General features: G+C 42.3%; 1 protein-coding gene across 1 annotated transcript in view; it reads right to left on the bottom strand.

Annotated features, from left to right (window-relative positions):
• Window positions 1–12,266, bottom strand: part of EBF2 (EBF transcription factor 2) — a 275,204-nt gene that overhangs the window by 39,049 nt on the left and 223,889 nt on the right. The window lies entirely within an intron of this gene.

Raw genomic sequence — 12,266 nt, 5'->3', positions numbered from 1 at the left:
GTTAATTTTTTTCTGATGGTTTTGAGAAGATTATCTCTAAGCCCTTTATTAAGAGGTAGTATCCATCTTGTGGACAGAGCAATGAGGATGTGAGTCAAACACCTGCAGGGCACAAGTGAAAGATTAGATGGAAGCCTTTGATATTTAATTTTAAATGAAATATTAATTTAATATTTAATTACGCTTGGGGGTCAGGAAAGAGTGTAGTGGCAAGGCAGGGTGTTTGAAGAAGCCCTTAATATACACAGTTAAGGAGACAACTGTAAAAATTAAAGATAAATTTCAAGGGTAAATCTAAATGCCACCGTGGAGCTATTCCACATGTCCTCCCGCTCCCCATAATGTGTATTTAGAATATTAGAGCTGAGTACGCAAAGCTGTTAAGGAGCTGCCTACCACTCTGGTGGAGGAGCCCTCCTCCCTTCCCCATTCTGGGGCTGCCAGTGGGGCCATCTCAACTGAAATGATGCATCTGAATTTCACGTGGGGGTGCCACTGGCAAACCCCAGGACAGCAAGAGGGCTGTTGCTTCCACCTGCTTCCAGTTGGAGGAGGGAACAATTGTCCTCAGGCTGGCTTTTGATGTTTGATTTGGGTGCTTTTAACTAAGAAACAGATTCATTTCTTAAATAGTTTTTTTTTAATGCAGGGTAATGATTTTTTTTAAAGGAGAAAGAAAGAAGGGCATTAAATGGAAGTTGGATGAGCTCTTTACATTTGAGATTTGGCTCATGTATAATGTTTTTAAAAATCTACAGCAATTTTGGTTTACAAATCACAATAGAAACCTTCATTTCAGTACTTCAAAAGTACTGAATATTCTCATTGAAGAGCATACACTTTGCAAGGTCCAGGCCACAGTTCCTTTACTCATTTTATCCTGTGAGACTCTCACCCATCACCTCTCAAAAGTCCAAGTCCTCTCTCTAGCTCTTTCCCATCCTTTAGGTACCGTGCAGTACACAGCTGTCCAACTGTTATCCTAAATTCTTCCTGTACTACTTTCCTATCACACATCTCCTGGAAATCTATCATATCATTTTTTTCTGTATGAACCATCTTTGGCAATGTTTGCAGTCTACTCCAATCTTCCATATGCCCCTTCATCGCTCTCTGGTTCATTTGCCATTTTGATTCCTTGGGTACAGTTGTTTCATGATCCATAGACATGTAGCATTATCTGAATCAGAATTTCAAGGATACCTTCTCAATCTCACCCTCTTCCAGATTCTTAGTGAGAGACATAAATGGTTCCACAAGCTTCTCCTGAAGGCACCCAGTGAGAATGAGCCTATTGCCTTTTAAGGGGACCAAAATTCCACTTTTGGACAGCTCAAAGCTTGAACTATCTCTGAAATCCTGGAATAGCTCAACACTCAATACCCTCAAAAAAGAGGCAGAGGGACTCTCTCTGGAAGTATGAAAACATAAAATCTGAAGTCAAGAAGAAGACTGGGAGAATGAGCAAAAAAAAGAAAAAATGCCACCATAAAAAGCTATTATACTGCCAGAGATGCTCAAGACATAAACCCAGGGGCAGCTATGTGGCTCAGTGGATAAAAATCCAGACCTGTAGATGGGAGGTCCTCAGTTCAAATCTGGATTCAAATACTTTCTGGCTATGTGACCCTGGGCAAGTCACTTAACCCCAATTGTCTAACTCTTATCACTCTTTTTGCCTTGGAACTGATTCTTAGTATTGATTTTATAGAAAGTAAGGGCTTAGAAAACAAGACACAAACTGAGAAGAGAAGGATTCCAAAACATCTACAAGCAAAGCCTCAAAGAAAAATATGGATTGAACACAAATTTGACTAGAATCTCTGGAGGAAATGAAAAAAGAGTTTAAAGTTTCTTTTATAAATGAACTGAGGGCTCTAGAGGAAAAGTTAGAAAAGAAATAAAAACCACAGAAGAAAGAATTGGAAAGGGAATTAACAGCTTGGCAGAAGAAGTACAAAATTTAACCAAATAGCAAATTCTTTCAAAATGAATATGAGCCAAATGGAAGTGAATGATTCTATGAAACAATTTGAAAAGTTTAAAAACTGAAAAACAAATAATAAAATATCATAGCAAGACAACTTATTTGGAAAAACTGATTGAAGAAAGAGATGGGTCATTGCTCTTGCAGCCCTTGGCAGCAGCAACACCAGCCACCTCAGGGAGCTGATTACTCAATTTGACTAATTGCAACAGGTGAGGCTAAAGTTAATGACTGGGGCTCATTATGGTGACGCCTTTCTCGGCACAGAAATTGTCAGTTTGGGGGCACATGGGAAGGGGCTGGGCTTCCCCAACTAACTCCTCTGAATTTTCTTTCTAAAAGAACTCCAAGTTATCTCCCCTCCCTGCAGATTTGATCAGGTGGCTCTCCCAAGTTTCCATGCAAGATCCTAACACCAAAGAATGAGATTTCAGGTTTCTTCTTCTCTATTGTCAGGATTGTTTTTTCTTTCAAGCCTGCTAGAGAGGAAATTAGATTCTGAGTTAAAGGAGCTGAGTTTGAATTTGGCTCTTTAACTTGCTAGATATGTGAACTTAGGCAAGGCCTTTCTATTCTCTGGGTCTTGGGATCAACTGTAAAACAAGAGGAGTGGACATAATGACCTCTAAGGTGACTTAAGCTCTAATTCTAGGATTTTCATGATCCTAGATTTTTTGTGAATCCCTGTGTGCCTCAGTTTCCTCATTTGTAAAATAAGGGCTCTGGGCTAGATGGCCTCAAAGGTTCCATCCAGATCTAGACCCATGATGTTATGAATGTCTCCATTTTTTTTTCATTTGTAACATTATGTTGAACTGAATGGACTTCAAATATCTTCTAGCTGTCCACTCCTGATCTAAATGAGTTCCATGGTTGGTTAACTATCCATAGTCTATTAAACAATCCCCCAAATGACAGTCACAGAACCTCAGAATTTGAAGGGTCTCAGGTTTAGAGCCTTTGAGGCTATCTAGAAGTCCAACTCCCTCATTTTACAGTTTTGAAAACTGAGATGAGGGGAGGTTCATTGTGTAAGAATGGGGTCAAAACCACTCTGCCCCATTTTAGCCCTGATACCTTAACTTGGTGGGAACATGTCTTAATCAATTAATCACTCACAGACCTTAGACTAAGTGCTAAAAGGCCTTTTGAACTGGAATCGTGTTTGGATAGATGGGGGAAACTTGGCCAGACCCCAGGGATCATCTATAAATTCTCAAGCAAGTTAAGAAGGGATGGAATTCCAGAAATTGGAGCAAGTATGGCTTTCCAGCCCACTGGTGAGAAGGAACCATCTGGGGAGGAAGCAGAGGGCAGCCTCAGTTTTGGCCTTGGCAAAGTATCTTCTCCCCCTCTCCCAACACCTCCTCCCTCCCCCCCCCCAAAAGAAAACTTTGGCCAAGAGAGGACCTCATGAACTTCAGAGGGTCCAGAAGATTTTAGGCTTCCTATTTCCATCAGTATCCCATGGGTGTCCCTGAATCAGTGGGCAACAATGTCTGCTTTGCAAGCAAAGGATAGATCTGACCCAGATCCGTTATACTTTGGGGGAACATTTTTTTATCATCCTATGAATGGGAAAAAAGAACTTCCAGATCCTAGAAGCTGTGAGTTACCCCACTGTCCTATGTGTTCTCCCTACTTGGACTCTCTATATATTGGTGGAAGAGTGTGGCACTAAGATTGGAGGGGGATGTTTCAGGGGACCATTTCTACCCAGCTCCCTTAGTAAATGCTCTTTTCTAAAGCTGAATGGTTATATTAATAATACACAGCTAGAAACTTGTCTGGACAGATGTTGCTAGCCAAGATCTGGGACCATGAAATTCATTTCTGAGAATAGAAGTTAGGGTAAAGATTTTCAGAGCTTATAAGGGCCCCAAGGCATCATGGACATCTAAGTCAACCCCCTCATTTATTTTATTATTTGAAAAAAACCTGACCTTCTATCTTAGAATCAATACTGGGCATTGGTTCCAAGGCAGAAGAGTGATAAGGGCTAGGCAATGGGAGGGATGGGTTAAGTGACTTGCCCAGGGTCACACAGCTAGGAAGTTTCTGTGGCCAGATTTGAACCTAGGACCTCCCATCTCTCAGTCTGGCTCTCAGTCCATGAACCACCTAGCTGCCCCCAACCCCCTTGTTTAATTGATAAGAAAGTGGAACAAGAGTAGGAACAGGTTTCATCACAAGTCCTCTGACTCTAAATCAGGCATTTAACAAATATTTAAGTACTTCCTATGTGCCAGGCATTGTACTAAGTTCTGAGGATACAAAGAAAGGCAAAAAATATTTTCCCCACTGGATTAAGTCCTTAATCAACTATATTGTTGAACCTATTCCCAAAGAATCCCCTTTACAACTCTTAAAGTTGTTGTAGCAAAAGCTCTTTAAACCTTGACTAAAAGTCCTCCAATGAGGGAGAGTTGACTGTCTCTGGAGGTAAGCCATCCTACTTTTGGACATCTCTGCTAGATAGGAAAGGCAGCTAGGAGCTTTAATGGATAGAGTGTTGGGCTTGGAGTCAAGAAGGTCATAGTTTAAATCTGGCCTCAGACACTTCCTAACTGTGTGACCTTGGACAAGTCATTTAACCTATTTGCTTTTATGCACTGGAGAAGAAAATGCAAACCACTCTGGTATTTTTGCCAATAAAATCCCTGGACATTATGGTCCACCAAGTCATGGAGGGTAGGACACAGCTGAACAACAGCAATGTGTAGGCAGTTTTCCCCAGCCTCAGGTGAAAACCCATCTCTACAATTCCCACCTAATTTTTTTTTTGCATGACATTTCCAGGCTTTCTGCCATCATGGCCACCCAGTGTAACGTAGATCTTTCTCTCACAGAGGAACCTGATATCAAGAGATGGACAAGAACCTCAGGTCAGAGAGCACCAACGGTACATAAAATCTACCCTGAAGAGATGATTGGCAACTTGTGAGATTCTTTATATCATAAGGAATTTGAGCACTTTAAATGGCACTTTGGTGTATCCCTTAGGAATAACAGCCCTTATTATGTAGTGCTTAAAGGGTTACCAAGGACTTTGGGCAGATCATTTCAAATGAGCCCACCATACTCCACTGGGGCCCTTGGCCAAGCCTCTCCCTTCACAATGATCTTGGATGACTTCTCTGTTCCTATGCTCTCTCTACCCCCTCCTCTAGAAGTTCCACAAAAGCAAGCTTTTTTTCCCTTCATTTTTCTTTGTGTCCTCAGTGCTCAGCATCCTGCCTGGTACACAGTAAGGGCTTAATAAATGTTTGGTGATTGGTTGGTTGGTTTTTTCCCATAGCCTCAGTGCCTCTTTTACTCCACACAGTTGCCAAAATTATTATTTTTTTAAACACAAGGCTAGCTATGTCACTCCCTTCTCAGGGAACCCCAGCAGCTCCCTATTACCTCTTGGGAAAAGAATTTTTAATCCTCTTTGGGCACTCTTTTCCCAGTTCATAACTGGGCCCCTTCTACACTTCAGGACTTCTGCTGCATTACTCCCCTTGAGACTCTACAGCCAAGCAAGACTGGCATCCACACTGGCTAGAATCCCTGGTGTGTCTTGAAGATTCACCTCAAATCCCTTAATGGAGAGGCCTTTTCTGGTCCCTTTTCTCTACAACTTTATCTCCCAACCACTCTAGATGTATTCTTGTTGTACAGTCATGTCCGACTCTTTGTGGCTCTGTTTGGGAATTTCTTGGCAAAGGTACTGGAGTGTTTGTCATCTCCTTCACTGGTTCATTTTACAGATGTGAAAACTGAGGTGAATGGGGTTAAATAACTTGCCCAGGTCATACAACTTGTAATTGCCTGAGGCCAGATTTGAACTTATGAAGATGAGTCTTGCTGACTCCAGGCCTGGTCCTCCATCACAGTGCCACCTGGCTTCTCTCGATGTCTCTCGCTTCCCAAAATATCCTGCATGAACTGATTTAGGTGCATGTTGTCTCCTTTCTTGGAAAGTACATTTCTTAAAGGCAGAGACTGCTTTTACTTTTTCTTTGGAACTCCACCATTTAGCACAGTGCCTCCCTGGCACCTACCAACTATTTAACAAATAAATGTTTGTTGATTGATTAATAAACACTTGCTGGATTGGTAGAACCATCAGTCTGTGCCCATATGGCCTTCAGGAATCCAGGAGGTAGGCACTCTAGGTAGGATTCTCCTCCATTTTACAGATGAGTATTTAGGACATAATGGATGCCATCCAGGGTCAGAGGCAGATTTCCAACCCAGATCCCTCCCAACACAATATCCAATGCTCTCTGCGCAGCACCTCATTGCCCGTCTCAGCTTTTCATATTGTTACTCTATAGGACTGTCTGATTCAGTATATCCAAAGGCTTCATCTGACCTGGGGGAGCAGTAAGTTTATATAGAAATCCTGCTCTCAAGAAGCCCGTCTAGATGGAAAGATGAGAGCCCTTTGTCTGCAGAAAAAGAAGCCAAGGTGTGACAGATCAGCATGGCTTAGGGCTCAGGTCTGACCCTGGAGACGGCCCTTCCAGACATTTCCAGGGAACATTCCATCTCATTCCATCTCCGGCCATTGGTCTGAGCCTCCCTACTGGGTTACCAATTAGTTCTTCTTGTCAAGTGGCAGTTTTCTCAGTGGGAAGGGACTCAAGACCACCAATCCACTTCCCGTGGGGCCTGGAACCATCCCCAGATGGTTTCCGTTTCCCAGCTCCACTAAACTGGGCTACATTTGATCCAGCAACCTCAAGGTGAAAGTTTCTGGCTAGAGTTACTGGGCTCCAGAGCTGCCCTGACACCCTCCCTGGGTGGTTTTGATTTTGTGTTTTGCTTGCTGACGATGGCAGAGGAAGACTTGGGCCTCCCTCTTCCTCTTTCATTCCTCTTCTTACACACACACACACACACACACACACACACACACACACACACACACACAGGATTCATCACAAATTAAAATTAAATGGGTCTGGGGCCAGAACATGGCCTTCCAACCAGAAACATTTTTCTACAAATATCTGCCTTTCTCAGGATCAAATTCAACAGACACTAAAGGTTCCTTCCAACTTTAAAATTCCATGATTCTGTCTTCTAAGGAGTCTTGGACTGGATGAGGTTACAGCTTAAAATGTTCTATGCTACTATGACCTCACCACGCAGTGCTTCTATATTTTTTATTATGGTGATGATAGTGTGGAGGATAAGATGTTGATTGTAAAGAGAATGCTTTACCCTTTGATCCAGTAATACCACTACTAGGTCTATATCCCAAAGAAATAATAAAAAAAGGGGGAAGGACCTGTTTGTACCAAAATATTTATAACCGCACTCTTTGTGGTGGCAACAAAAATTAGAAAATGAGGGAGCGTCCCTCGATTGGGGAATGGCAGAACAAATTGTGGTATGTGATGGTGATGGGATACTATTGCCTTATAAGAAAGGATAAACAGGATGATTTCAGAAAAAGCTGGGAAGACCTCTGTGAACTGATGCAGAATGAAATAAGCAGAACCAGAAAAACATTGTATACAGTAACAGCAATTCTATGGGACTTATGACAAAGCATGCTCTCCACCCCAAGAGAAAGAACTGTTGGTGTCAAAATGCAGATCAAAGCATGTGGTTTTTCACTTTAGTTTATTTGGATTTTTATTTGGGGGTTTTGGTTTGATATGATTATTCTCTTACAAAAGTGAGTAATATGGAAATGTGTTTTCTATGATAATGCATGTATAACCCAGATTGAATTGCTTGCCAGCTCCCAAAATGGAGAGAGAAGGGAGGTAGGGAGATCATTTGGATCTTAAAACTTCAGAAAACTTATGTGGAAATTTGTTATTCTATGTAATTGGTAAAATAAAATATCTTCATAGTAAAAGGAAATAAAAAGAATGCTTAAGGACATTGTAACTCTACAGACATTGGCCAAGATGGTACTGGGTCATCAAAGAATATGCTTGGCTAGGGGACCGGTGTATGAAGATGGCTGGGCTCAAGGACTAGCTAGAGCCCAGTTTTAGTTTTGTGTCACTTAGCAATAGGGACTGGATGTGTGGTTTCTTTGGTTTTTGGAAATCCAGGTGAGAAAACTCTTTCTACCATTTCTAGCCTTTAAGAGCTACTATTTCCCCAGTATGGAGTTGGGGGAGGGATGAAAAAAGGCACAGACTCCCCAAGAGCTCATGAATAGACCTTTCTCAGGGCAGGGCTAGGGCTAAAGGAGATGACTGGATTATTCTCACCTGCATTAATCTCCCTTAGTGCCATCCCACCTCTGAAAAGTGGTCCATTCATGTGTTCTTGGGGACTTTGCCCTTCTCTTCCCACCCTGCCCCAACTCTGCACTGAGGAAACAGCTGTGGAGCCATACTATAGATCCATGAGAAACTCATATTATTCCATTTCCCTGACATAATAGGGCTAAGATAGTGGGGTACACTGATCAGATCAGGGATCAGACCTGTGATTTGAATGATATTGGGAACTCCTCCTACCAATCAAATCTCCATCTGTTCTGCATCTTAGAATCTGGAAAAGTTGCATGGGGGCACCAACACATTTCAATGACTCACCTAGGATCATACAGCCAGTATAAGCCAGGAGTATGCCTTGCAATTCAGGTCATCCTGGCTCCAAAGCCAATGCTTTCACCACCAAATCAATATTTGTTTTCATTGATGATTGAATGAATGAATGAATGAATGAATGAATGAACAAATGAATGACTATCTTAGCAGATATTCATTTCAATTAGTTTCACTTCTTTCAAATTAGTTCCCTTTGGGAGACTACATGTTTAACTAGTTAGGATAGAGTGGTTAGTGTGCCTTCAAGTCAAGAGGACCTAAGTTCAAATCCTGCTCAGAAACAGATACTCTCTTTGACCCTGGGCAAGTCACTTGACCTCAATGTGCCTCAGTTTCCTCATCAGTAAAATGGGGATAGGAATAGCAGCTGCCTCCCAGGGTCCTTATGAGGATCAAATGAGCTCGCATAAGAATTTTGCAGCCTTTTACACAATATAGAAACACTAGCTGTTGCTGTTGTCATTGTTGTTACTTAGTCTGCCAATGCTCCACATGTCACTGGCACTAGCTCTTCTCTTGGAAGCACCTTCCGAGCCCATTTACGAGCTACAAAGCTGCCTCGTGATTTTATCGCCACTCCTAAACATCTCTGTCACCTCTTCCCATATTAAAAATGTGAGGAGCCGAGCATTAGCTGTAACACGACCACGGCTTCGCAGCCCTTTGCCTCGACTTGAATCTCCACTCAAACGCAGGTCATGTCCAAGAATGTCGAGTCTGCTATTAAAGCCATATGGAAGGTTTCCGAGACTGTCTGTGTCTATTTCATGGAATCATAAAATTTTTAGAGCTGGAAGGAGCCTTGGAGATCTCACCCCCCTTCACCACCAGCACCTCCACCAGCACCACCATTTAATAGACGAGGAACTGAGTCCCACAGAAGGGAAGTGACTTACCCGTGATCACATAGCTAATTAGTGGCAGAGCCTGGAGACCCAGGACTATTGAATTTAATTCGAGAAATTGTAAGTGCTTCTTATGGCCAATATCCCCTGATTCCACCCAAGCTAACATTCTTTCTGCTATAGACTCTCACTCCATGTTTTCTTTCAATTCAATCCAACAAGCTGGCATTTATGAAGCACCTACTCTATGGCCAGACACTGTGCTGGATGACACAGAATAAAGATACAAAAATCCTGCCCTTTGGGAGCTTTTATTCAACATGAGAGGAAAATAGTACATATATCTACATTTCTAAATCTAGAAAATGACTTTGTTGTTCTTCAGTCATATCTGACTTTTTGTTACCTCCATTTTGAGTGTTCCTGGCAAAGATACTACAGTGGTTTGCCATTTCCTTCTCTGACTCTTTTTACAGATGAGGAAACTGAGGCAAAAAGGATTAAGTGACTTGACTAGGGTCACACAGTGTTTGAGGCCAGATTTGACCTACGGTCTTCCTGATTCCAGGCTGAGAACTCTTTCTATTGTACCACCTAACTGCCCAATAAAATGATTTTTGGTCCCAAATACAGCTGCCAAATAATCCCACTCTAGGTAACCATTGGACACTGATGAGTTGGAAAGGAGAAAAGAATAAATGCCCTCAAGATGTGTGCAGTAGCTTTGAAAGGAATATCATGAGCTTGGTGCATTTTCCCAATTCTGCCTTTTTACTATCATTTTAAAACAAGCAACTTCCTTTCTTTTTCTTTCATTTCAAAGGATAACTGTCTACCTAATCTTCCTGCCTTCGGTCCCTCCCCTCCAATATGGCTTTTGGATCACTCAAAGATTCATCTTCAGAAAATATAATTTTCATGGCACTCCCCTGCTCAAGAACCCACAAAAGCTCCTTATTGTTTCATGTATGGACTCTATCAGTTCCTCTGGGCATCAGTTTCCACATCTGTAAAATAAGGGGATTGGAGTAAATGATTTTTGATTTCTCTTCCAGCTGCAAGCTAGTCCCTCCATAATCTGGATCCACCCTACCTATCTACCTAACAAAACTCCTACTACCCTCCTTCCCTGCACACACCTTCTACCTCCATTTTGCTTCCTTACTGTAACACATGACCGATTCATTTTGTTATTCACAGAAACACAGAATTTGAGAATTGACAGTGGAGACCTTAGTGACCATCTTGTCCACCCAATATACAAAACAAATCCCCACTATGCCAGTAGATCCAACAAATTCAGGCCCTTTGGAAAGATTTCCAAGTGAGAAGGGGGAACCTAGCATCTCTCTTTTTTAATCTTTAACTTCTGTCTTAGAACCAAACCAATACTTTGTATTGGTTCTAAGACAGAAGAGTTGTAAGGGCTAGGCCACTGGTTCCCAAACTTTTTTGGCCTACCACTCCCTTTCCAGAAAAAATATGACTTAGCCCCCTGGAAATTAATTTTTTTTTTAATTTTAATAGCAATTAATAGGAAAGATAAATGCACCTGTGGCCATCACCGCTCTCCTGGATCACTGCAGCACCCACCAGGGGGCAGTAGCACCCACTTTGGGAATCACTGGGCTAGGCAATGGGGGTTAACTGACTTGCCCAAGGTCTTACGGGTAGGATGTATCTTCAGTCAAATTTGAATCCAGGTTGTCCCATCTCTAGCCCAGGCTCTCAATCCACTAAGCCACCTAACTACTCCCCAACCCCTTACGACAACATACATTCACCATCATTGACTCTATGGTCCAATCCATTTGGCCTTTATACTGTTTCTCACCCATAGAATTCCATTTCCCATCACCTTGCATTTCTCCTGGCTGTTCTCTACACTGGAATACAGTCCTTTCTCACTTCTGATTCATAGAGTCCCTAGTTTTCCTCAGTCCTCAGTTCAAGCACCACCTCCAGGAGTCCTTCCTGATCTCCCCAGCTTGCTGGTGCCTTCCCCTATCATCTTGTACCTACTTCCAATATAGCTCTTTATGTATTTTCTACACTAAAACCAGGCTTTTGTTTTTGTCCAAGTATTCCCAGATCTTAGCACAATGCCTGGCATATAATAAGTGATTAATAAATGTTGGTCGGTGGGTTGATGAATGCCTCTGATCATTTAGTTTCTCTCCTCCTGGCCCTCAAGAGTTTAAAGTACTCCACAAACCTTTGGTTGATCCTTACAACTCTTTCCCCAAACTTGCTCTGATCTTATGGCCCACAAGATTGGATTCTGCATAAGACAAGTCTAGTTTGAGCCTCCACCCAAGATGGTGGCTTAAGGAATCATAGCTCTCAACGTTGGAGGAGATCGCAGAGTCGAGGTTGACCAATCCAAGAATCCCTTCCAAAACACATTCATTCATTTCATAGAATCAGAGAATGTCAGTGTTGAAAGGGATTCAGAAGCCCTCAAGTTCCAAATCTCATGACAAAGAATCCCACCTCAACATCCCCACCAAAGGGTCATCCGGCCTCTGCCTGAAGACCTCGGAGGAGGAAGCTGGGATTCCCTTAACCTATATGTTGGGTTAGATTGGTTGGGCTGAAGTCCTTCTAGTTGTGTGCTGAGGATTACGGCATTACCCCAGGCAGGATCTTCCTACATGAGTCTGCATCTCAGAACTCCAAAGAACAAGCCATCGGTTAAGAAACTTGTGGTTTGATTTGTATTCACTGAGCTGATTTCCTCACTGGGGGCTCCTACCACTAATGAAGTCACAAGGGCTGAACCAAAAGGCAAAAACAACCTGTCCTCTAGGTTACGATCTGGCATAATAGCAGAAATATTTAACCCTTATCACAGCAGGGAGAGGG

Source organism: Gracilinanus agilis, chromosome 2, assembly GCF_016433145.1.
Source record: "Gracilinanus agilis isolate LMUSP501 chromosome 2, AgileGrace, whole genome shotgun sequence".
Classification (NCBI taxonomy): Eukaryota; Metazoa; Chordata; class Mammalia; order Didelphimorphia; family Didelphidae; genus Gracilinanus; species Gracilinanus agilis.
Note: the sequence above shows the minus strand (reverse complement) of the source record. Positions and strands in the feature narration are given on the sequence as shown.